Source organism: Protopterus annectens, chromosome 16.part0, assembly GCF_019279795.1.
Source record: "Protopterus annectens isolate FY-2018-M chromosome 16.part0, PAN1.0, whole genome shotgun sequence".
Lineage (NCBI taxonomy): Eukaryota > Metazoa > Chordata > Ceratodontiformes > Protopteridae > Protopterus > Protopterus annectens.
The window spans coordinates 206,041,148-206,068,096 of NC_056750.1; the positions used below are offsets into that span (position 1 = coordinate 206,041,148).

Consider the following 26,949-nt stretch of genomic DNA (forward strand, 5'->3'; position numbering starts at 1 on the left):
ATTTGTTTTTTGCTCACAATAATTCCTGAATTTATTTCTTAGTGCTATGGGTAGCGTTGTCACCTCACAGCAAGAGGATCTCCGATTCATTTCTCTGCTGGGATGCCTTCTGTATGGAGTCTGCATGTCCTGCCAGTGTTTGTGTGGGAAATTTCTGGTTGCGACATTCCAAATATATGCAGTAGGTAGATCAGGCACTATAAATTAGCTGTGGGCCTGAGCGCATGTTTGTGGCATGGAAGAACAATACTGGCAGGGCTATCCACCTGGAGGTGTGAACATTGACTCTCTATGACCGTCATTTTGATTTGACCCCAACCCAGTGTGTAAAAATGGGGAAAAAGGGGGGTGATGGATGGATGAATTTCTAAGTGCGTCAGTTTCCACTCCAATTGCTGTACCAGCTTCGACCCTGAGCCATGAGAGCTCGTCTGTTTGGGGTTTTTCTGTCACCTGTACTATTTTGTCTTTCTCTCTCCTTATCACCCAGTGGTATCTGTTGTTCATCCTTTCCATAGGCCTGCTTGATAAGATAGTGGGATTTCAAGGCCTTTGTAGAATCCCATCTTGGCCATATAAGGCCTTTGTTTCATCAGATTCATTCTTGGGCACACAAGAAGGCAAAGTCCAACTGGAAGCACTGTGATTCCCTCTCCACAGTCACCCATACCCGATTTGTATAATAGCAAGAACATTAAATGTGAAGTAGTTTACTTTATTTGGTCTTCAACCTATGGGATACCGGACCCGTATCTGATCCGAGCCGGTAGTCTCACTCACATCTGCTCCAACCTCCTCCCCTTACCCATAATATAGCTCCACTACCTTCCAACCCCCAGATCTCATTTGCCGCGGCCTGCTGAAGCATTATGATCTCCTGAGCTCCGAATAGTAAGTGGGTTTTTGTAAGCTTTTAAGAAGCCTTTTCTCGCTAAATATTAGTATAGTGTGTTAGTATAGGTTCCCTCTTCTCCAGCGTGGAACAAGGGCTCCCCCGTAGACGCTATGGTGGTAGCAGCAGCCACAAAGAAGGAACTAGCCAAAGAGAGTTCCTCGGTTCATCCTCCTGAGCAAAAGCCGTGGATGATGGACTGCTTAGGGAAGCGGGTTTACGTGTCAGCAACCTTTTCTATTAGGGCGCTGAACTTACCTGGCCCACGTCACGAGACTCCGGCATGACCTGGTCAAGGAGCTGGCTGAGTCTCCCCCTAAGTCCATGTCGCAGGAGGACAGGGACTCGTTCTCTGCAAGGATGGCCACTTTGAAAGCAGTCTCCAACACGTCCATGCGACTCATTTCACATGCTACTGAAGGGGCGGCTGGGTCCAGCGTGTCCATGAGGTGCAACGCCTAGCTCAGACTGTGTCAGTTTTTGGAACCTTTCAAGGCGTCCTTTGCTAATGCCCCTTATGATGGCTCTACTCTCTTTGGTAAGACCGTCAAAGAGACTTTAGTCCAGAGTGAGAAGGACGGGAAGACAATGCCATTGCAATCCACTTTTCAAACCCACAAAGATCCTTTTCCTGGAATCAGAGGGGGCAAAAGAAGATGTGGTTCCGGAAATCACAGTATTCCTGGGACACTCTGGGCTGTTCTTCCATCAGGGGCAGAGGGGGACAGAATGGATGCTGGCCCAGAGGCAGAGGGGGTCCGAGGAATTTTGGGTCTTGAGAACCTTTCTTGGACAGACCCGGACAGCAACCCTGAGGGGTTGCCTGACTGCTGTACTCTGGAGGCAGTCAGGGGACGATTGCCATTGCACCTGGCGGCATGGAAGTCAGTTACATCAGACCGCTATGTGCTTCAGATCATATCTAGAGGATACTCTATCCCTTTTGTGGTTCCTCCCAAACACCTCCCGGATGTACCACCCACGCAAAGGGAGACAGCAGCACAGGACATTTTCAAGCTGCTAGGAAAACGAGCCATCAAACACATCCCCCCAGATCAGTCCGGATCGGGCTTCTACTCCAGGTTCTTTTTGGTGCCAAAGAAAACTGGGGACTTGAGGCCCATTCTGAACCTATCTACCCTGAGTCTGTCAGTTGCCAAAGAAAAGTTCCAGATGGTCACACTACAGTCCATCATGCCGTACCTGCAAGAGAGCGACTGTATGTGCTCGTTAGATCTCCAGGATGCCTTCTATCACATAAAAATGCAGAGAAGCTCCAGGAGGTTCCTCTGCTTCCGGCTAGGAGTCTATCATTACCAATTTTGAGCCCTACCCTTTGGTCTCACCACAGCCCCCAGGCTGTTCAAAGTGGTGGCGGTAGTAGCGGCTCACCTGAGGCTTCAGGGGATTCAGGTCTATCCATACCTGGACGATTGGCTCCTCACCACTCCCACCAGGTGTCTGCTTTCTCAAATCCGGGATTATTTCTTAAAGCTCGCTCTGCATTTGGGGGTCACAATCAATGCATCCAAATCACTTCTAAATCCTGTCCAGGTGATAGACTACATTGGGAAAAGGATAGAACCCCTTACAGTGCAAAATCTTCCTGACCACGGAGAGAGCACAAAACCTGAAGATGCATGTCTCTCTGATGTACCATTCTTGGCTTCCTTCGGCAGAATCAGTATTGAGGGCCTTAGGTTCAATGGCGGCGACCATAACGCTTCTCCCATGCGCCCGGTTACATATAAGAATTCTACAGTGAACACTAGCTGTGCAATGGTCCCTGTTGGAACTTCCATTATTGTATCCAATACAACTCCGTCAAGTCTGCCGGTCGTCCCTTCTGTGGTGGATGTGCTCTGCAGAGATATTGGAGGGACGACCCATTGTTTCAGCCCCCATCCAAGCCACAGTGACCACGGACACCTCCTAACTTGGGGGGGGGCATTGTTCGGGCAGGACAGTCCAAGGCCTGTGGTCCCCTGTAGAGACCAGCTTGCATATAAACGTTCTAGAGATAAGGGCGGTCCTTTTGGTGATGCAGGCCCTTCATGCCTTTCTTCCTCTGGGAACCAGTGCATTTCAATCAGACAACATGTCAGTGGTCTGGTACATCAACAAACAGGGAGGGACCAGATCCTTACCTCCTTTGTTGCAAGGCAGTGAGTGTGTGGGAATGACTATCACCACTGATCGTTTTCTCATAGCAACGCATATTCTGGGATGGTTCAACATTCTAGCGGACAGGTTAATTTGGATGTGTTGATGCCTTACGAGTGGTCGATCAGTAGCGGAGCAGATCTTCCTGAAGTGGGGTCAGCCTTGCTGCGATCTCTTTGCATCTCCTTCCAACGCGAAGTGCAGCGAGTTTTTCTTTCTGAACCCCCTGCCGGGTGAGTCCCCCAGAGATGCACTAGTACATGCTTAGCCTCTCGGTCTTCTGTATGCTTACCCTCCAGTACCTGTTATTCTGAGGTTTCTACAGAAAGCTCATTGACTGGGGAGCAAAGTGATCCTCATTGCCCCATTTTGGCCTCGCCAGGTATGGTTTCCCTTCCTTTGGTCCCACCTTCTGGCTCCACCCTGGATCTTGAATCCCATTCAGGATCTGATTTCACACCCATCAGGGGTTCCTCATCCGAACCTGGACAGTTTGAAGCTCACAGCTTGGCTGCTCCTGTTCCCATGATCACTAGGATTCCTGGATTATCCTCTTCAGTTTGGTCTATTCTGGTGTCTGCTCTTAAGTCTTCAACCCGGAAGGTTTACCGCAGCACGTGGAAACGTTTTTCCTTTTTGGCTTCTCAAAGGAGTTTAGACCTCTTCATAGCTCCCATTTCTGACATTCTTGATTTCCTAGCCAATATTTTTCAACAGGGAGCTAGTTCTTCTACTATCAGAGTTCAGTTGGCTGCCATTTCTCATTTTCATGTTGGTGAGAATTCGGCCTCACTAGCCTCTTGCAGACTGTGTAAAGCTTTTATCAAAGGGACTTTTCTGTTACACCCCCGGTCAAGGATCCTGTTCTCCCATGGGACCTTACTAAGGTTCTTCAAGCTTTGGTCGGTCCGCCTTTTGAACCTGCTGCAACCACAGATCTAAATTCTTATCCTGGAAAACAGCATTCCTGGTGGCTATCACTTCTGCTAAGAGGGTTTCAGAATTGCAAACCTTGTCCATCAAAGTTCCATTTATGATTTTCCATAAAGATAAGTATGTTCATCGTGTTACACTGCTGCAGTCATCACACTTGGGTTATCCTGCCGTCAGGCGGTCCCGCAGTCGGCCAGAGTTCCAAAGTCTTGATCCGACATCTGTTGCTGTCGCTTCTTTCCTGACGTCAGTGCGCCAGGGGTATACAAGAGGCATCCAATGCCATTTTTTTCAGTCTTTCTTGCCGCGCGGTGCCCGAAGCAGAAGCAGTTCACAAGTGCCGGTCGGCCGACTCCTGAGATTTTCAAATCGAATTTCAGACCGAAGTCTTCAATAAAGCTAAGTACCCCGTTGGGGAACCTTTTCTTGCTTCAGTCCGATGTCAGAAAAAGTTAACAATTGCATTTCTTGTGGGAAGCAAATACCTCATAAGGACTTTCATTCTTATTGTATTCCTTGCCTAGGCCCAGACCACGCCGTCACAGGTGGTCGGTTTTGTGCTAGGTTTAATAAACGAACTATTAAACTTCGGTTTGATTTCGCCCGACATTACTTTGGTAGGAAATTTAATTATACCATGCTGTCGGAGCAACAGACGACCGGCATGCATAAAAAACGCAAGGATAAGGACAGGCAGCCAAGACTCGAACCAGACTCCGGGGCCTCTGCTGGGCCAGTCGCCGGTTCTCCGGTTTTCAGTGAGGCGCCTATGCAGCCCCTGACGACCGCTGATTTAGAACCTCAGACGGCTTCATATTCCCAAGTGAGATTACTAGGCCACCGCAGCCTTCATCCTTAGCCCTTTCCGACTCCAGAGCAGAAGGAGATTCCGGTGCAGTTGAAACGCCTTCAGTTGCAGAAGGTGTCTTCAGACCGACTACACTCACCATCAAATCTTATGCTAAGCTGAAATCTCCTTTAAAAACAAAAAAGACTGTACAGCAGTCTCCAGTACAAGGCCCCATGCCTAAGAAACAGATGCTTAAGATGGCTGAAGATTTAATTACCCTAATCAGGGGTTCCCATCCCCCTCCTGATAAAAGGCCAAGACAAGAGGAGGATTATGCTTTCTCTCACCAGGTCTCAATTTCCTCAGATTCTTCTGAGGAACAGGAATACTCTTTTCCCCCTTATGAAGACTCTGATGCTGAAGAGTCTATTCCCTCAGCATCTCCCCCAGAAGACTACTCCTTTGGGGAAATTTTACATACCATGAGGGAACATTTCCACTGGGAAGGCCAGGATTACTCTGATTCTAAGAAAAGGCTCAGAGAGTTCCTTTTATTACCCCAGCACAGACCACTTGCTATCCCTCCCATGTTAGACATTGTGGATGATGTTTATTTAGAATCTAGCCTTAACCCAGACTCTCTACCTCCTGCACCAGCCAAGCCAGACAGATACTACAGAGTCCCTGACTCACACAAATTCCTATATAAAAACCTTGTTGCTGATCCAGAAACCATTTCCCAGGGTCCCAAAGGGGTTAAGGCCTCCTATTGCTAAAAATCCTGTACCCTCTGAAAGGCATTCCAGAGCACTAGACAGATGGGAAAAGAAAGTATATACCTCAGCTACTCTAGCTATGAGGGCCTTAAATTGCCAGTTTCACATGCTGAAATATCAGCAATACCTGATGTCTCAATTAAAACAAAAAATGATCACACATTCAGAGCAGCCTGATTTCAAGGAAATGCAAGATTTGTTGCATGCAGCTGAACAAGTGGGAAAACATACTTTACAATGTGGATTTGATTCATTGGAGGCTTCCTGTAGAGCAGCAGTGTCTGGGTCTGTCATACGTAGACATGCTTGGTTAAAAGAACAAAACCCTACCTGATCATGTTAAAGCAAAGTTATTGGATGCACCTTTACAGCAGGATGTTTTATTTGGTGTAAAAGCAGAAGAGGTTTTAAAGAAAATGGAGGATAAGGCAAAATCTATGCAGACGGTCAAGGATTTTTTACAGGTTCAACCCCCTCGTTTCAGCAGAAACTGGCCAACAAAAAACTGGTCCTTTCCAGCTTCTGACAGACCGCAGAGGGGCAAATACAGATGCCCAAGGGGCAGAGGTCAGTCACAAGGCCCTTACAAGCCTCGCCAATGGGTTACCGCAACTCAGAAAGGAGGAGAAGACAGGCCCCAAGCCATCAGAAGACAAACACCATGACTTAACCCTCAGACTGCTAAGCAAATCTCTCTTGGCAGCTCCCTTGGGAGGATAATTAGCACTTTTTGCAGACAACTGGCACATCATCACAAAAGACAAATGGGTCCTAAATATTGTCTCACAAGGATAAAGATTCCACTTTCACATTTTGCCAAGGATAAAAGGAATGCCAAACCTGCCACCAAATCAATGGGCAGAGGCTCAAAAACAAATTACAGCTCTCATGGACATGAGCCATTCAGCAGGTACCTACACAAGAGCAAGGACAAGGATTTTACTCAAGACTCTTTCTAGTTCCCAGAAAGGACAAAGCCTGGAGACCCATTCTGGACCTTTCAATTCTAAACACTTATCTGCAAGTACCCAAATTCAAGATGCTAACACTACAGCAGCTTCTTCCCATGCTGGGCAAGAAGGCTTGGCTAGTAACGCTGAATCTCAAGGAGGCATACCTGCATGTCCCTATCAGACAAAATTGCAGAAGATACCTCCAATTTATTGCAGGTTCAACTCATTATCAATTCTCTGCACTGCTATTTGGCTTATCTACTGCGCCCAGGGTCTTCACAAAATGCCTGGCACCGTAATTGCATAGTGCAGACAAAGAGGAATTCAAATATATCCATACCTGGACGACTGCCTTATTCAAGCAGAAAGCAAGGACATTCTTTTAAAGCATCTGGCGTTTGTCAAACACCTATTAAGTTGCCTAGGGTACACAGTAAACGAAAAGAAATCAAAACTAGTGCCTTCACAAAACATAATATTCCTGGGTGCCAGCTTAAATACAACGGCCCAGATGGCTTCTCTCACGCCAGACAAGCAAGAACAGCTGACTCAATACTTCAAAATGATGGCAACAAAGACCCAACTCCCTACTAGAGAAATTCTACAGGCCTTGGGATTCATGGCATCTTGCATACTACTAATACCATTTGCAAAACTGCATATGAGGAAATTACAATGATACCTGAAAAGCGTATGGACTCAGCACAGCCACAGCTTGGAAACAATAATACCGCTCTTTCCCTGCCTTCAACATGAGTTTCTATGGTGGGCTCAGGCATGTCACCTCAACAAGGGTCAGCCTTTTACCTTACACACAGTCAGACAAACTATAACAACAGATGCATCGGACTATGCCTGGGGAGCACACATGGCAGGACAGTGCATTCAGGGCAAATGGTCTACAGATCAAAGGCATCTGCATATCAGTCAAAAAGAAATGCTAGCTGTACAGAATGCCCTAACAGCTTTCAAGGACCTCCTACATCCAGGACAACTCCTAATAAAGACGGACAACACCACAGTAATGTGGTACATAAACAAGCAAGGGGGCACTCAATCCTACCCCCTATGCAGACAAGCAGTGACCTTGTGGAACACAGCACTAACCTACCAAGTTCAACTACAAGCACAATTCCTGCCAGGAAAGAAAAACACATTGGCAGACGACCCAAGCAGAAACATCATGGATCCGCACAAGTGGAAACTAGATCCACAAGTATTTGCAATGATAACTCAAAAATGGGGACGCCCAGACATAGATCTGTTTGCCAACCCCCAAAACTACCAACTTTGAAAATTTTGCACAAGGACATTCCACCCACTAGCTTGGAAAGTGGACGCCCTCTCATTAAGTTGGAAAACATTGAGAGTGAATGCCTTTCCTCCACTACCTCTTCTAGCAAAGGTGCTGCTGAAAGTCAGATTAGAGAGACCACAAATGATGCTCATTGCTCCAGACTGGCCACGCCAGCACTGGCATCCAATACTAAGGAACATGGCCCACAGCCCACCATGGATTTTGCCTCAAATTCCTCACCTGCTCACTCAGCAAAACAATCGGATTCTACACAGCCAGCTCAAGACTTTAAATCTGGCTGCATGGCAAATTACCTAAACAACCAGCCAACACTTCTCTCTAAAGCTGTTTTGGATGTCATTCTGGAGGCCAGGAGGCCCAGCACCAGGAAAGCCTATTCAGACAAATGAAAAAGATTTTTGCGCCTGGAACCAGGCTAAAGGCCAAAATCCCCTTGTTCCAAACATTCCTCAGATTCTACAATATTTAACTGAGATGTTACACAAAGGACATTCTTTTTCATCTATTAAGATCCACGCCTCCGCGATTTCAGCTCACTACAACACGGATCCTCCTTTATTTTCACATCCACTGCTAAGACAGTACCTCAGAGGGGCTAAGAACATAAGATCGCCCAGGAGAGCATCAACACTAACTTAGGATCTCAACTTTGTTCTGGAAAAGCTTCCACTGCTGCCCTTTGAACCAGCTTTTACAGCTGATTTACAGTTTCTATCATGGAAAACTGCCCTGCTGCTAGCAATAACTTCAGCTCGAAGAGTCTCAGAGCTACAGGCCCTAATGGCAGTGGAGCCTTTCCTCATTTTTCATCAAGACAGAGTTGCTCTACGAACGAACCCTTCCTTTATGCCAAAGGTGGTATCCAGTGTGGCCCTAAACCAAACCATTCATTTGCCCACCTTTTTCCCAAACCCCCAGAACAAAGGAGAAAGGCTCCTGCACTCTTTGGACATTCACAGGCAATTACGTTACTACTTGGATAAAACTAAGGCTTTCAGAAAATCTGACCAGCTCTTTGTATCCTATGCTGCAGGATCACAAGGAAAAGCTTTCTCAAAACAGACCATTTCAAAATGGATAGGACATTGTATCTGTTTCTGCTACACACATCATGGGAAACCGGTACCTGCTACCATTAGGTCCCATTCCACCAGGGCTACAGCTGCATCAACCGCCTTTCTCAGGGGGGTACCAACCAAGGATATTTTGGAAGCTGCAACTTGGAGTTCAGTGCACACCTTCACCAAGCACTACCACTTACCTCTATACTCTATACTCTAAAACCAGAGCTGGCTTTGCCACTGCAGTTCTGCAGGGCCTACTAGCCTCTCCAAACCCTGTTTAACTCCACCGCCCATACTTCGCTTTGGGATTCAACCCAAGTGTGATGACTGCAGCAGTGTAACATGATGAACACAGTACAGTTTTGTACCTACCATAAATGTAGATGTTCGAGTGTTCACACTGCTGCAGTCCAGGTTACCCTCCCTCCATCCCCTCTGACCTAGCTGAACTTTTCTATACCTTTCTATCTGGTACAACCTTTGTGGTGTATTTGCTTGTAACTGAAGGTATTCCCTGTATTTCCTTTACATGTTTTATTGGCAATATGTATTGCCCACCTACTTGGGGGCACCTGACATCTGGGGCAAGAAAAACTGAAGAAAATTGTGTCGGATGCCTCTTATATACCCCTGGCACACTGACGTCCGGGAAGAAGCGACAGCAACCGACGCCGGACCAAGACTTTGGAACTCTGGCCGACTGCGGGACCGCCTGACGGCAGGATAACCCGTGTGTGATGACTGCAGCAGTGTGAACACTCGAACATCTACATTTATGGTAGGTACAAAACTGTACTTTTCCCTTCGAACCAATTCGTCCTTTCTTCCTAAGGTGGCATCACAAGTTAATATCAATCAAACCATCAATTTACCGGTTTTCTTTCCTAATTTTGCTAACAAAATTGAATACAAACTCCACTTGTTGGATGTTCATAGACCGTTATGATTTTATTTACACAGGACTAGAAACTTTCATAAATCTGATCAATTGTTTGTGTCCTTCTCTAAACCCTTTTTGGGAGAACCTATCTCCAAGGTCAGTATTGCTAGATGGATTTCCTCATGCATCCTTCAGGTCTATAAGGACAGAGGCATGTCTCCTCCGGGTCAGGTGAAAGCTCATTCCACTACGTTCATGGCTACCTCTGCGGCCTTTTGGTCTTGAGTCTCATTGGATGATATTTGTTCTGCAGCTACTTGGTCCTCATCTCATACCTTTATTTCTCACTACAAATTGGATTTGACTTCTAGAAGGAGAGCATCCTTTGGTTCCGCAGTGGTTTGGAATATCCTTCCATGAGGGCCACCCAGGAGTTTAGTAGCTGGGGACTCTGTCCCACAGGTTGAAGACCAAATGAAGTAAACTACTTCAGATAAAGTTATGTACTCACCATAACGTTCCATCTGAGTAGTCCTACTTCATTTGTCTTCAACCGTCCTTCCCCCTGACCTTGTCATGTGAACAGCCTGCTGGCTGCAGTGGTAGGTCATAAAGTATTTTTTCAGGTCAAGTTATCAGTGTAACGATCAGCAAACTCGATCTGGGGGTTGGAAGGTAGTGGAGGTGTGTTATGGGTAAGGGGAAGAGCTTGGAGCTCGGAGCAGATGCTAGTGAGATTGCCGGCTCGGATCCGATAACGGATCCAGTATCCCACAGGTTGTACCTGGAGGACTGGCTCTTCATTGCTTTCCTCTTGAAACCAGCTTGCCTTGGTCTTATCCATCGTTCATTATTTTTTGTAGGATACAGGGTAGGGACCCAATTGTGTTTTGGTGAAGTTTCCCATCTGTTAAATGTTTCTGTACATTACACATTGCTGAGCTTCATGCACTAATATTCTCACCTTCCCCCTCTGAAAACTAGGGAATTTTGTCTGCTATGTAGTTATTAAATGCACTTAGGATATTATGTTGCCTCTTCAGTTATTACCTTGATTGTTTCTGGTGATCATTTATTCTGTCATTGTTATTGTTTTATACTAATTTAATGCTGTGCAAGTAGTCAAGCTCTGTTCCATTATTATCTTGCTATCAGTTTGAATTTTGTTATTTTATCATTTTATTCTGCTTTAATCTGTTTGTGTATGTGACATTTAATTATATTGTGTATGATGTTCTTGTTTTCATGGTCAGGATTGTGGTAGAAAAGGGTTCTTGAAGTAGGACTCGTATTGATTGTTGTGTCTTTCGGCTTTTCCCGGCTAGGGGTTGCCACAGCGGAACTCCGGTCCGCTAATGATTGGTAGTAGAGTTTTACGTGCTGGCTTGCCGGGCCTAACGCACAACCTTCAACGAAGGAACGCCTGTTCATGCATGTCCCCACACAGAAGACGCTCTGAGAATCGAACGGGCAACGTCTAACTGTGAGGCGACAACGCTACCGCAGCACCACCACTGCAGTTAGTATTGATAAACAAATTAAATAAAAATGAATTACATGTACTTGTCTTCCTTGGTGTATGGGGAGAGGGGGGAGGGTCTTCCCATCCTGGACTTTAGTAAGGGCAGGAAGCATATCCAGTACACTTTTGCTGGGGTTGTATCATAGTTATAGGTGAACCAATACTGTGCAAGTTTTTTGCACTCTACTAATTCATTTGCATGTTTAATATAAGATGTTATCTTTACATTTTTCTTCTGATCCAGAGCATTATACAAGGTGTAGTGTGTGGAGTTCCCATACTTGGACTAGTTTACAGGTGTTTGCTCAAGGAACTTGACTTGGTCTGTCTTTTGGTTGCAGTTCTTCGGCAGGTGTAACTGTTAATTGGAGAAGTCCAGTCTTCTAGCAGTGTAGAGGATTCCTTTCATTAGGAAGAATGTTGCAATTTTGCCCAAAAGAGAAGGCGTAGGAGATGAGGATGAAGCCTTCTGGGACCCAGAACTGACGTTGCTGCCTTTTGGAATGCCTCCCTGTGGTTATGTTATGTAGTTGCAGAGTTTCTTTTCCACCCAGATGTAATGTTTGCCTGGTATCCTTTCTGCTCTTCCTTAGAATGGTGATTGTTCCTGCCCCTTCACACAATTGTGCTGTGCTTTGGTGGGTGCAGGAGTTTAAGATGCTGGGCTAGCTGTTTTTCTGTGTTGTTGCTGCTCAGTAGGGGTTAGCAATTTATGGAACAAACATTCTGAAACTGGATTATACTTCGCAGTGATGTTCATCGTGTTTCACTGTTACAGTCATTACACTTGGGTTATCCTGCTGGCAGGCTACCCGCAGTCGGCCTGAATTTCAAAGTCCTGGTCCGGCGTCGGCTGCTGTCGCCTCTTCCCTGACGTCAGTGCGCCAGCGGTATATAAGATGCAGCCGATGCCATTTTCTTCAGTCTTTCTTGCCGCATGGTGCCCGAAGCAAAAGCAGTTCGCAAGTGCAGGTCGGCCGACTCCTGAGATTTTCGAATTTGAATTTCAGATCCGAAGTCTTCAATAAAGCTAAGTACCCTGTTGTGGAAACTTTTTCTTGCTCCAGACCGATGTCAATAAAAGTTAACAATTGTATTTCTTGTGGAAAGCAAATACCTCATAAGGATTTTCATTCTTACTGTATTCCTTGCCTAGGCCCTGACCACGACGTTGCTAGTTGTCTGTTTTGTGCTAGATTCAACCAATGCACTATTAAGCGTTGGTTCGATTTTGCTTTGCATTATTTTGGATGAAGGTTTAACTATGGAATGCCGTCGGAACAACCGACGACCGGAGTTCATAAAAAGCGCAAGGACAAAGAAAAGGACAGGCATCCGAGGTCCAAAACCGACGACGAAGCCTCTTCTAGGCCAGTCGCTGGTTCACCGGTTTTCAGTGAGGCGCTTTCGCAGCCCCTGACACCTGCTACCTCAGAGCCACAGGCCGCCTCCGACTCCCACGTGGAGACAACTAGGCCTCTGGAAACTCAAGGTATTGGGCCTATGGAAACTATTCCGTCAGATGGGTCCGGAGCCGCTGAGCAGGCATCGGCTTCTGAGGGTGTTTTCAGACCTACACAGCTTACTATCAAGACCACTTCAACAGCCAAGGCAAAGTCTAAAACTCCTTTAAAGACAAAGAAACAAGTGCAGCATTCTCCTGGGCAGTCATCCATGCCTAAGAAACAGATGCTTAAAATGGCCAAGGACCTAATTACTTTGATCAGGGGTTCCCATCCCCCTCCTGATAAAAGGCCTAGGCAAGACACTGACTATGACTCCTCTGACCAGGTTTCTATTTCTTCTGATTCCTATTCAGAACAGGGATATTCTGTTCCTCCCTATGAGGACTCTGATGCTGAAGAATCTTTTCCTTCAGTCTCTCCTCCTGAGGACCACTCTTTTGGGGAAACCCTGCATACCATGAGGGAGCATTTCCATTGGGAGAGCCAGGATTGTTCAGAATCCGAGAAAAGGCTCAGAGACTTTCTTTTATTGCCTCAGCACAGACCTCTTGCTATCCCTCCTGTGCTAGACATTGTTGATGTATTTTCTGAATCCAGTTTGTCTCCTGATTCTTTACCCCCTGCACCGGTGAAGCCAGATGGGTACTACAGGGTTCCAGATTCACATAAATTTCTTTATAAAAACCCTGCTGCTGATCCAGAAACAATTTCTCAGGGTCCCAAAGGGGTCAAGGCTTCCACTGCAAAAAACCCTGTTCCTTCTGATAGGGATTCTAGAGCACTGGACAGATGGGGGAAAAAGTTTACACCTCTGCTACTTTAGCTGTAAGGGCTTTAAACTGCCAGTTTCACATGCTTAAATATCAACAATACCTAATGTCTCTGCTAAAACAGAAAATGCTGACAAGCTCTGAATGTCCTGAAAACAAGGAAATGCAGGATTTATTGCATGCAGCTGAACAAGTGGGAAAGCATACTTTGCAATGTGGTTTTGATTCATTAGAGGCTTCTTGCAGAGCCGCAGTTACAGGTTCTGTCATTCGAAGGCATGCTTGGTTAAAAGAACAGAGTTTACCTGATCATGTTAAAGCAAAATTATTGGATGCTCCATTACAGCATGATACTTTGTTTGGTGTTAAGGCAGAAGAGGTGTTAAAGAAAATGGAGGATAAAGCAAAATAAATGCAGATAATAAAGGATTTCTTACAGGTTCAGCCACTCAGATTTAGCAGGAACTTGCCTTCTAAAAATTGGTCCTTTCCATTGTCAGACAGGCCAAAAAGAGGCAGATACAAGTGCCCAAGAGGCAGATCTCAGCCCCAAGGCTCATACAGACGTAAGCAATGGGGTGCTTCAGCCTCCAAAGCAGAGAAGACCAATCACAACCATATAGGAAACAATCTCAATGACTTCCCACTACCACTGCCAAGCACTTACCTTTTGGCATCACCCTTAGGGGGAAAACTAGCACTTTTCTCACAAAATTGGCACATGATCACCCAGGACAAATGGGTACTCAGTATTATTTCTCAGGGCTACAAGTTCCACTCCCACACCCTGTCAAGGGCAAAAGGTATGCCAGATCTGCCACACAATCAATGGGCAGAGGCACAAAAGCAAATTTCTGCTCTCATGGACATGAGGGCAATTCAAAAAGTACCATAGCAAGAGCAGGGGCAAGGATTTTACTCAAGACTTTTCTTGGTACTCAGAAAGGACAAAGCCTGGAGACCAATACTGGGCCTGTCTACTCAAAATACTTTCCTGGACGTTCCAAAATTCAAAATGTTGACACTGCAGCAACTTCTACCCATGCTGGGCAAGAAGGCTTGGCTCGTTACTTTGGACCTCAAAGCGGCATACCTGTATGTCCCAATCAGACAATCTTGCAGAAGATACCTCAGATTCATAGCTGGCTCAATGCATTACCAATTCTCTGCACTGCCCTTTGGCTTATCTATTGTGCCCAGGGTCTTCACAAAATGCCTGGCACCAGTAATTGCATTTTGCAGACAAAAAGGAATTCAAATATATCCCTACTTGGATGACTGCCTTATTCAAGCAGAGAGCAAGGACATTCTACTAAAGCATCTGGCGTTTGTAAAAAGATTACTAATTTGCCTAGGGTACACAGTAAACGAAAAGAAATCAAAACTAGTCCCCTCTCAAGAGATAATATTCCTGGGTGCAAGCTTAAATACAACTGCCCAGATGGCTTATCTCACACCAGACAAAGACAACTGACTCATTACTTCCAAATGATGGCAACAAAGACCCAGCTACCTGCAAGAAAAATTCTGCAGGTTTGGGCTTCATGGCATCCTGCATTCTACTAATTCCATATGCAAGACTGCATATGAGGAAGCTACAATGGTATCTAAAAAGTGTTTGGACTCAACATTGCCACAGCCTGGAGACCATAATTACTCTCATTCCCTGCCTGCAACAACAGTTTCGATGGTGGGCACTGGCCTGTCACCACAACAAGGGACAGCCTTTCACTTTACCCACAGCCAGGCAGACACTAACAACAGATGCATCGGATTATGCCTGGGGGGCACACATGGCGGGAAAATATATTCAGGGCATGTAGCCCGCAGACCAAATGCATCTTCATATCAATCAAAAAGAGATGCTAGCTGTACAGAATGCCCTGACAGCCTTCAAGGATCTACTTCATCCAGGACAACTTTTACTAAAGACGGACAATACTACAGTCATGTGGTACATAAACGAGCAAGGGGGCACACATTCCTGCCCCCTCTGCAGGCAAGCCATGACTTTGTGGAACACAGCATTGACCTATCAAGTACATCTACAGGCACAATTCCTGCCAGGAAAGAAAAATACTCTGGCAGCCGAACTAAGCAGAGACCTCATGGACCCTCACGAGTGGAAACTAGATCCACAAGTCTTCAGCATGATAAGGAAATGGGGATGCCCAGACATAGATCTATTTGCCTTCCCTCACAACTGCCAACTACAGAGATTCTGCACAAGGACTTATCACACTCAAGCATGGAAGGTGGATGGTCTATCATTCAGCTGGAAAGCCCAACAGTTTATGCCTTTCCTCCACTGCCTCTCCTCCCCAAGGTACTCCTAAAAGTCAGACAAGAGAAGCCAAAAATGATTTTGATTGCCCCAGACTGGCCACGCCAGCACTGGTACCCAATCCTGAAGAACTCTTCTCAAGGCCCAGCCTGGACTTTACCTCAAATTCCTCCTCTTCTGACCCAACAAAAGTCAGATCCTGCACAGCCAACTCAGAACCTTAAATCTGGTTGCATGGCGAATAATATAACCACTCAGAATACACCTCTCTCTAAAGCAGTTATGGATGTAATTTTGGAAGCCAGGAGGCCCAGCACTAGAAAATCTTATGCAGAAAAATGGAAGAGATTTTGTGCTTGGAACCAGGCACAAGGACTTGAACTACTTGTTCCAAATATTCCTCAGATTTTACAATACCTAACTGAGATGTTGGACAAAGGCCTATCCTCATCAATTAAGATTCATGCCTCTGCCATTTCAGCTGATTACAAAACGGAACCTCCTATTTTTGCACATCCACTGCTAAGACAGTACCTGAGAGGGGCCAAAAACATAAGACCCCCAAGGAGAACACCAATACCTACATGGGATCTCAACTTTGTCTTGGAAAAGCTCACACTGCCTCCTTTTGAGCCAGCCAATACAGCTGAGATAAAATTCTTATCATGGAAAACTGCTCTGCTCCTAGCAATAACTTCAGCAAGAAGAATCTCAGAGTTGCAGGCATTAATGGCAGTGGAACCTTTTATCATTTTCCGTCCGGGCAGGGTTTCTCTAAGGACAAACCCAACATTTATGCCAAAGGTAGTATCCAGTGTGGCTCTTAACCAAACCATTCATTTGCCAACTTTTTATCCAAATCCCCAGAATAAAGGGGAGAGACTTCTGCACTCTTTGGACATACACAGACAGCTACGCTTCTACCTGGACAAAACTAAAGCTTTCAGAAAGACTGAGCAACTTTTTGTGGCATATGCTGCAGGATCACAAGGAAAGGCTATTTCAAAGCAGACTATTTCAAAATGGATAGGGCACTGCATTCATTTCTGCTATGCACAACATGGCAAATCAGTACCTAAGAATATTAGGCCACATTCTACCAGGGCAGCAACCACATCAGCATCCTTTCTCAGAGGAGTACCAACCAAGGAAATTTTGGAGGCTGCAACTTGGAGTTCAGTGCACACTTTTACCAAGCACTACCACTTACCTCTTTACTCTAAATCCAGAGCAGGCTTTGCCACTGCAGTTCTGCAGGGCCTCATAGCCACTCCTAATCCTATTTAGACCCAGCCGCCCAACCTCTGCTTTGGGATTCAACCCAAGTGTAATGACTGCAACAGTGAAACACGATGAACATAGTACAGTTGTGTACCTACCATAAATGTAGATGTTCGAGTGTATTCACTGTTGCAGTCCAGGTTACCCACCCACCACCCCCCTTTCTTTGCTGGGACTTATCTGTACTTCTCTATTCTATGCAACCTATGTGGTGTATTTGCTTGTAGATGACGGTAATGTTTATTTTAGTGCATGCTTTTTTATAAGCAATGTTTTTAGCCTACCCTTTTGGGGGCACCTGACATATATCTGGGGCAAGAAAGACTGAAGAAAATGGCGTCAGCTGCAGCTTATATACCCTGGGGCACTGACGTCAGGGAAGAGGCAACAGCAGCCGACGCCAGACCAGGACTTTGGAATTCAGGCCGACTGCGGGTAGCCTGCCAGCAGGATAACCCAAGTGTAATGACTGCAACAGTGAATACACTCAAATATCTTCATTTATGGTAGGTACACAACTGTACTTTTCTTGCCGTCTTGTGGCCAAGCCCCTTAGTGCATTTGGGTCAAGCCTACTAGGGATTGATGGCTCTCTCTAGTGCATGTTTCAGGAATGTTTATTGCAGACATTTGCACTGTAATAATTTAGTCTTCTGGTATAAACGTTTTTCCAAGCCCAAGCTTTAGATTTCTACTTGTAGAACATCCTTGGTGTTTTAGGATTCTGCCTTCATATTGAATGTCTGTTGTCAGATGAGCATTCTTATTCTTCCCCTTTTTTTGCTAGTGGGCTTTGGAAGTACTGCTCGATAATATTTCCAGCTGTTTACCAGCTTCATCAGGTGGTGTTCCCCGTGAGCTTTCTAAGTCTATAGTTTTTATATTGGTGTGCTCTCTCATAAGTCAGCTTTTTTATGGTCATTGGGTGTCCAGAATGGGAGCAGTGGGCCAGATGCACCCTTACACTCTGGCACAGGAATGCCACGTTGTACATAATGGGAAGAGCAGATGCTTGAGCTGTAAGAATTGCTGTGAGAGGTCTGTTAAAAAGTAGATGCCAGCTATCTACCCACTGTAGAGGTCCCCCTTGAAGATCAAGTGATACGGTAAGTATTCACATGTCTTCCGTTTCCTTTGTTGCATTTTGACTTTTCCCTTCAGGCCAATTAGAGGATGTTTGTCCCATCTGGGATTTTTGGTTGAAATATCCCTAAATGGTTTTGTTAGTCACTCTGTCTGCACATGCTCACTTAGTTATGTTGCATCTTTTAAGTACCTTGAGAAAGCTACTGGAGTGCAAAGTACTAAGCAGAGATGCTGTCCCCATACATTGTAGCATATTTTGAGATACTGCTTTCTGTTTTTTACAGGAATGTTTTGGCTGACTTTTTCTGTGGTTTTACGTGAGTATTGTTTCTGCTTTCTGTCTGCTTTACTACCTGAGTACAGATTTTGGAGTGACTTCTGGTGTACTTGCTTTGTCTGGTGCAGTAATTTAGCACTTGCATTTTAGCTGTGTTCACAGCTTAACACAGTTTCTGCAGTGACTTGATTTTTTGCAAGTAATTGGCTGGTGTACTTTTTAATTTACCACAAATTTCATAGATTACAGTGGGTCTTGTATTTTTACTCTTGCATTACTGCAGATTAAAGATGACAGCATGCACCTACTTTTTTATGATTGTCCTGATTTCCTTTTAAGATGCTACAGATGACTGTTAGAATCCTATCAGTCTCACTTTGAGGGGCCTTTTGTAGTGGTAACAGCTGGAATCTAATTACTTGAGAGCCTTTTCATGGAAAATCTTCCTTTACCTGGGATTATTTCCTATCTGTGTGTGTTGTGCAACCAACCTCCTGAAGGAGGAAGTTATTTAAGCCTGTGCAGCTATCCTGATGAACGTCTTTGTGTGTTGGAGGGGGAATGAGATAGGAGGGTGTGTTCAATCCCATACCCACAGCTTTTTCTAGTTGCTGAAACAGTTTGGATCTCATTTGTCATGATTTGATTAGAAACTGTTCATGTTTCAAGTTGAGGAGGCTTGAGCCTTCCAAATGCTCCTGCAGTGGCCCCCTCACAAAGTAGAAGGTGCACAGGATGTAACATTGTTGCCTGGGAAAGAGTATAATGCAAGAGTATGCATCAACATTTTAATCTGGCCATATACTGCAGCTGAAAGGAAAATTTCTGGGCCTGTCTAGGTGCCCGCATTTAAGGGTGGACATTACTGGGATTCATATGTGAGTTTATGGTTTTCCTGGGGTCAAATGACGGGTGAAATAATGGACAACAGGAAGCCAATGGTTGTGACAGTTTTAGAATCCACCATTTTAATGGTCTGTGAGCCCTCACTCGTGGTATTCTCTGCTCTGCCTCTAGAGAAGGGAGTCGGTCATTCTTCCACCTTTCAATCTTTGATGGCCATGAGAAAAAGAGATCAAGAGGAAAAGAAACAATGATGTCATCTGATCCTGGGAATAAGACCCAAGATCATGGGCATTTACTGGACATGTGTTTAAATGACCATTGAGTAACCTAGCCAAAGTAACCCAGAAGGAAGTAAAAGTATCAGCAACTGTATTAGCTACCCAGATCTAGAATCATCATACTCCATACCATGGGGTGAATTTATGATTACCCTTGCTGTAATCAAGACTAGTTGATGGCGAAGTTGAAAAAGTATATCACAACGTGCTCAGTTCTTTTTTTTTTTTTTTTCTGCCTGAAGTAATGGTCATTTTAATTCACCAGTTCATTGGATGGTCGATTCCTAGACCGTGCTCTTTCTCCTCGCACAATAGGCAAGTTGAAATTAGGGATTTAAACCCAGAACTTACAGGATGATTTTCATTAGTAGCACTTGGCCTTAATTCTGTGTGCTAAACTGCCCAAGATCAGGCACTGCCCATTCCATACTTGACCACCTGGCTTTCATTCATTTCACATGGAATTTGGACTTTGTGTCCTTGGAGAATGCCCCAGAGTTTGAACGGAGGTCCAGCAGTCTTTTCCCTTTGTCTCCCTGAAGACTTGGTAGGGAGGTTTGAGCAGGCTGCTTCAAGCCTTTTTTGTGTCTGTGGGGCCCTTGATCATGTCTGCTACATTGAGCATTTGGAAGTTTGCAGGATTTTGGGGGAGGATGATTGATTTGATAAAGAAGCACTCTGTCATTGAGCATTAGTACTGATGGGGAGCCCTGAACAGGCTTCCTATCTCTTTATACTGCTACCAATAAGCACCTCCCTTCAAGACTTTACTACTTTAGTCCCACACTGTGCTGTTGCATTTCTTTTGCTTGTGAGGTTGTAGAGTTGCTGGCTGGCCTCACAGGGTATTAATGCTAAGACATCTCTTTTGAGAAGTTTTTTTTTGGGAGGGGGTTAACGAATGCTGGGTCTGTGTCTCTGCAAAAGAAGTGGACAGTGATCCTTCTTCAGTAACGCTGCATTGGGTGATCTTAGTCTTAAGGAAGCCCTCCACTTTGACGTTGTACATGACTGCTTGTTCCTTTTCCTTCTCAGTCATTGTCTTGAAAAAATGAGAGGTAGAAGTGGATTATCCCCACCCTAGAGCCTTAAGCCACATACCTGTTAACCTCCTAAGTGCAAGAAATTTGGATAAAGCCAAAATAATGGATGGACAAAGGTACAAAATAGTGTCAAATTTTAAATCTTGCTCATATAAACTATGCATGCATTTTCTGAAAGATATGAACTCAAGCTCAAATGTATATCTTTATTTAGTGACTTCAAGCCTCAATTGCATGCCAGAAAATCATAAATTTTATGAGGAACAGACCAAAAATATGAGGAGTTGGTGCAGGTGTTTGGAGAGGTACATACCAAATGGGGCGTTATACTCAATTATTGGCCTAATGTGGGAGGAGTACAGAGAGGTAATAACCTCCTTTTTTCTGGATGCAGCCCGTTTACTTATAAGATGAACTAAGTAAAAGGCTTTTCTGACCACTGCTGCTACATGATGGTCGAATGTGAGATTGTTGTCAACCTGAGTACCCAGGTCTCTCACCACAGGTTGTGTGCTTAGGGGGTTGCCATTAATGTGGTAATCAGTAGGGGCAGTGTTTTTGTTGAATTGTATGATAATATTTTTTTGCTTTTAACTTAAGGCCATGACTTTGGCACTAGTCGTTTGTTGCTGTGAGACTCTCTTGCAGTATGTTAACATCATTTGGGGTGTCAATGACAGCAACCAACTAACAGTTATCCGCAAACTTGGTAAGCCACAGGCCTTTTGTCTTTGCCTGGACCTCCGAGAAGTAGATGCTAGACAGTAGGGGTCCCAGGACAGATCCCTGTGGAACGCCACTAGTGACAGTTTTGCTGTTAGAGGTGGAGATGCCTGTTTTGACTTTGTGGGCCCTATCGGTGAGCCAGTTGGCCACCCACCTGATGAGATAGGGATTTACGCCAAGTTGTGTTAGCTTTTCAGTGATGCCCGCAAAGGCCTTGGCCAAATCAATGAAGTTGTATTTACTGACTTTCCTTCATCCAGAGACTTGGTGACCATCTCAAAGAAGTCATCCAGGTTCAACAGGCAAGATTTGCCCTTGACGAATCTGAACTGGGTGGGGTCAAGTGCTTTGGAGATGCCTATGTCCTTGTTTATGAAATCGGTAATAATATGGCTTTACGGATCAGACTTGTCAAGCTAATGGGGCAGTAGTTTCCAGGGTCAGTAGTGACATCACCTTTGTGCAAGGGGATGATAATGGCAGTTCTCCACTCCACTCATTTTTTTTCAAATAGCCAAATTGTATCCATGAAGTCAGAGTTACTGTTTTGCTATTAAGTGTAAGTAGGGCCAGATGAAGTACCATAAAAGACTGAAAGGGTTATACAGATACACCTGATTGGTCCTAAGCCCTCCAGTGCTGCAAAATGAGCAAAAGAATCATCACTAGTTTCTTTGGGTGTATATAAGCATAAACAAAAGTAACTCTGACCAAATGTCTTTCAGTGAATCTTAGTGCTTTCATCTCACTTTTATTAGAGACTTCTTCAGATAGCTGTATTTTTGGATTTTTTTTACACTGGGTTTTGTTTTTGAGTTCTTTAGGTTTAGCCCTAGAAGCTAAACCGTTTTAAAACTTTCTTTTCTGTCTACTCTGTATAAGTGTGAATCAACAACCCAGAGAGAGTAACAGATTGAGCTCTCTGCTTTTACATTCAGTGCCATGCACAAATATTAAGCAAATCAATCATTTTTATTTATTCTGTGTTGACTGGGTTAGACCCACTAAGCTAGTAGCCTTTTTTCACTGGAGACCCTAGTTGGTATTTATATTACTAAGGAAAATTTGGCCAGGACATCAGGGAACTCTCTCTGCTTGTTGTTGCAAGTGGGGCCCATTTTGCCTGAGTACTTCCTATTAACAATCCCGGCACTGAGGCAGCCTGAAGAAACATGAAGTCAGATAGAGAGAGAAAGAGATAATGGAGTGGTGAGAGAAATGGAGGAGAAAGCAATATCGAGACCAGAGAATGCATGTAGGATTCAGAGGAGATGTTTCAGACAAGTCTGTTTGATGGAGATGCCTGCAAATGTTGGCTGTATAATTACAGCCCTCGAGTCTGGAGGGTTGCCGGATGATTAAAGAAATTTTGATGCAGAGGGAGCCAGAAAATTAAGGAGATTTGCCCCACATTATGAAAAATATACTAAAGGAGGATGCAGAGACCATCCTGAAGATTAGTGGTGAGATGGAAAAGAAAACAAATGCAGAAAAAGTAAAAGAAGGCAAAGAGGGAGTAGCAGAAAAGAAAAAGGCAGAAGAAAATGAAAAACAGAAGTATGTGGTAAGGATTCAAAGTAAAAAAAGACAAAGAAATTGAGAGATATGAAGTGTGGGACAATTTAATAGCTCCTGTGGGTGTAAAAGCACATGAGGTAAGAGCATTTATTTTTATTAACAAAAAGATATTTTATTACATTATAGGTGAGGCTGTTTTTTCAATTGAAAAATTTCTTGAATATGAAAAAAAGAAAGATTGTACTCCATGGAATCTTTGTGATAAAAGCATTTAACAGGCAAACAGTAAATAAGATTAATGTACAGTTTCAAACATGGAAAAAAAAAGATTGAAAAGAAGTACTGGAGATTGCAAAAGTTTATGGTAGTTAGGGGTTTATGGACTGGCGGATAGGATTGTAATATTGTGTTAAAAATAAAGAGAAAAAAAAGTGTGTACCAAACACGATAACTGTTGAGGGGAATAGGGGTGTCATAAAATACTGTGGACAATCCAAAACATTTTTGTGGAAAAGGACATTTGTTAAGTAACTGTGATAAAAGAAAATGATATTTTGTGGGGGTGAAAGGAACATGATGTAAAAATGTGAATTGAAATGTTATAAATATAACCGAATTGGACATTTATGGCTGGATTGTAAAAATGAAAGTAAGAGTAGGGAACAGGAAAAAGTAAAGAAATTTTAGTAGTAGTAGAAAGAGATGAAAAATTAGGTGAGAAAAAAATAAGAGGACACACAAGGCTCTGAAATAAGTAACGAAGAGGACATAAATTGGGAAATAGTAAAAAAAAAAATCTGTTAAAAGTATAAAAGACAGAAAAAGATAATTTACAGGGACAAGTACAAAAGATCTGAAGAGAAAAGAAATGGATGAAAAAGTACATTGACAGCTAATAGTGTTTGGTATAGTAGTTAAGGTGTTTAGACACAAGGTACAGTGTTTGATTCCCACTTTTGGGAGAGAAATTGGCTAGGCTTAGAATGCTCATTAAGGCAGCTAACCTAGTAATTGGCTGTGAACTTATGGCACCATGAATCTAAGGAAAAGGAACATTTTAGAGCGTTTTCTGTAAATGTGAATAGTGTTAAGAATATAGTAAGAATAACAGGGATTTGGAGTGGTGTAATACATATGATGTAGATGTAATATTAGAAGACATAAGATTTTTAACAAATGAAAAAAGGTTGCAAACCAAAACTATGGGGAAGAAAGATAATCTGAAATATGGGAAATGAGAGATGCTCTGGAGTAGCTGCATTCTGTAGAAATACAGTAAAGATATTAGCTCTAACTTTAGCAAAAGTGTGAAGCTTAACCATTGTATAGTTAAAATGGAAAGAACAAATATATAGAATTATAAAATTAGAGGCTTATACTAATTCTGAAGAAATGAAAAGCTTATTTCATCAGATTTTAGACTGTGATAAATATGAATTGTAACAAGACTCTTCATTGTGATTTAAGAGGCATATGTAAAAAGAAAGGAAATGATATAAAAAATGTTAGTTATAAGATATGGCAAGTTAAAACTTTGGAATAAAAAGTCATGGACTTACAAAAGGGGTATGTGTAGAACTGAAATAGACTATTCTATAGTATCAGACGATTTAGTTACAGAAGAAGGAGAGAGAGTTGAAATGATTTTCTGATCACGTACTATGGCTAGGTATAAAAGACTACAAGGAATATATAAAACTAGGCAAAGAAAAAGGATAAATGAGAAAGGAAAGAGATTAGTAGTACAGTTATGGAAAGATCATGTTACTATAAAAACATTTTATAAAAATTGTTCTTAATGTTGGATGATATTTAAGGAAAAAGTAGAAAATATTTTTGCAGTGCCAATATGATGCGAGAAAAAGTAGAAAAAATATGAAAGAACATATAATGATGCATTGAAAAATTTAGAACATAATGGTAGTACTTTGTTAAAGAAAAAATATGAAAGAAATAAGTACAAGAACTGTTACATAAGCAAAGATGTTTTTTTACAAGGAAAAAGAAGTGTCAAGTTACTTAAGCAGATTAGTAAAGGAATATGGTAGTGCAGCGATAGAAAAAAATGTAAAAGGAGAAATAAAAACTCAAGAAAATATTAATAGTGTAGTACAAGATGTACAAGAAATGTTTAAAGAAAAAAGAAGGTAATAAAAACATGGGAAGTAAAAAAAAAAAAAAAAAATTTAAAAATTAAAAAAAGAATGAGTTGGAAAAGGAGATTTCTTTATATGAGATAAAGTATTAAGACACATAAATATATTGGCTACAGGAGCAGATGGAATGTATAAAAATTTAAGGGATTGGCAAAAAAAAATATTTTTAGAGAGTTTGAATGAATGGTTGATTCTTTATACATAAAACCTTCATTTATGTAGTGGAATATGTAAATTCATATTGAAGAAGGATAGAAGGCATAACAATGGAGACAATAGTATTGAATAATAATGATTGTCAGATCTTTTTGAAAACAATACAAAAGAGATTTGAAACTAAAATGGAAAATATTTTGGAAGGCAGTATGTGTAGTATAAAGTGGAAGGATTGTTAAGAATTATTAATGATAATTAGAGAAATGATGGATGATAAAAAATCATGATAGGAGACCTTATTAAGGCATTTGACACAATTGGACATGAAATCTTATGGGTAATAATGAAGGAGTATAAGTGAGAAAGTTAGGAAATTACATAAGTCAGTGTATAGTAATGTTGTTGTTATTGTGTCTTTCGGCTTTTCCCGGTTAGGGGTCGCCACAGCGGAACTCCGGTCCGCTAATGATTGGTAGTTGATTTTTATGTGCCGAGTTACCAGCCCTGACGCACAACCTTCAACGAAGGTATGCCCATTCACGCATGTCTCCACGCAGAAGAAGCTCTAGCTGAGAAATGAACCGGACAGCGTCTTACTGTGAGGCGACAACGCTACCACAGCACCACTACCGCGGGTTAAGTCAGTAAAAATACTTGTAAACGGCTGGTTAAGCTAAGCAGTGCATATGGTGTGTGTAAAACAGGGATGCCCAATGAGTTGTGTACTCTTTACATTAATTGTGAATGTGATAGTATGTGAAGTAAATTACAAAATGAAGGAGGTGGGGAATACGACACCTCAAGGGTTAAGAAATTGCATTTCTGTTAACATATGCAGATGACATTATAGTAATTGCAAAAAAACAAAATTAGTTTAAAAAGAAGTAATAACTTACACAAAGAATGTGGTGAGGGGATAGTGATATCTTCAAATAGAAAAGTAAAGGTTTAGGTGATACAGTAAAGAGAGTGGGTATATATTTTACCATGAATGAAATTTATGTGTTGGGTATACAGTTTTGGGAATAAAGGTGCAAGTAGAATTCAGTGGGAAAAACAGTAGAAGACTTAAAGCAAACACGTCTTTTCTGATGAACCTATAAATTGTGATTCAGAAAAAAACAGTTTGATAAATTCAGTACTGATGGGAAAAATAACATATTTAGCAAGTATATCCAAGTTGCCAACAGTGTCTGAAAAATAATTATTGTACATATTTTTTTCATCTATGTGGGTTTCCAGATTAAACCCAGTAAAAAGGAAGGAGGTTTAGGGTTAAATAACACAGTAGTATATGCTGCTTCATTAAATTTGTGCAAAGTGTTAAAGTGGATAAATGAAAGAGATGAGAGATTGGTAGTAAAATTGTATAAATATAAGTATGATACATTTTGGAGTATGGTAAGAAAGAATAAAAGATAAAAAAGTGTGTTTACGAAGAAATAAAATGTTACCAAGGAAAAATATTTTTTATGGACAATAAAAATTGATATAGGGAAAGAGAAAGAAAATGGTATAAGAATGTAATGATAAAACATTACTTTGTAAAACCTTGGGAAAATCTCGACAGATAAAAAAAAATAAAGCTATAAAAATAAGAATCAAATGGCATAGTCATATAATCAAAGTATAACATCAGGATTTTTGTGGAGACTGGTAATAGATGAATTACCAGTAAGCGAAAATATGCAATATAAAAAGAAAAGTGATAGAATATGTTTATGTTGTCAAGAAGAAACTGTTGGAACATTTGTCTTTCAGATGTAAAAGA

The 26,949-nt window shown here is 42.7% G+C and overlaps 1 protein-coding gene across 1 annotated transcript in view; it reads left to right on the forward strand.

Moving 5' to 3' along the window:
* Positions 1-18,458: 18,458 nt before the first annotated feature.
* DCAF11 (DDB1 and CUL4 associated factor 11) overlaps positions 18,459-26,949 on the forward strand; it is a gene marked incomplete in the record, with an annotated part of 1,824,350 nt that continues 1,815,859 nt past the window's right edge. Inside the window, 1 exon segment of the mRNA XM_044057850.1 lies at positions 18,459-18,495.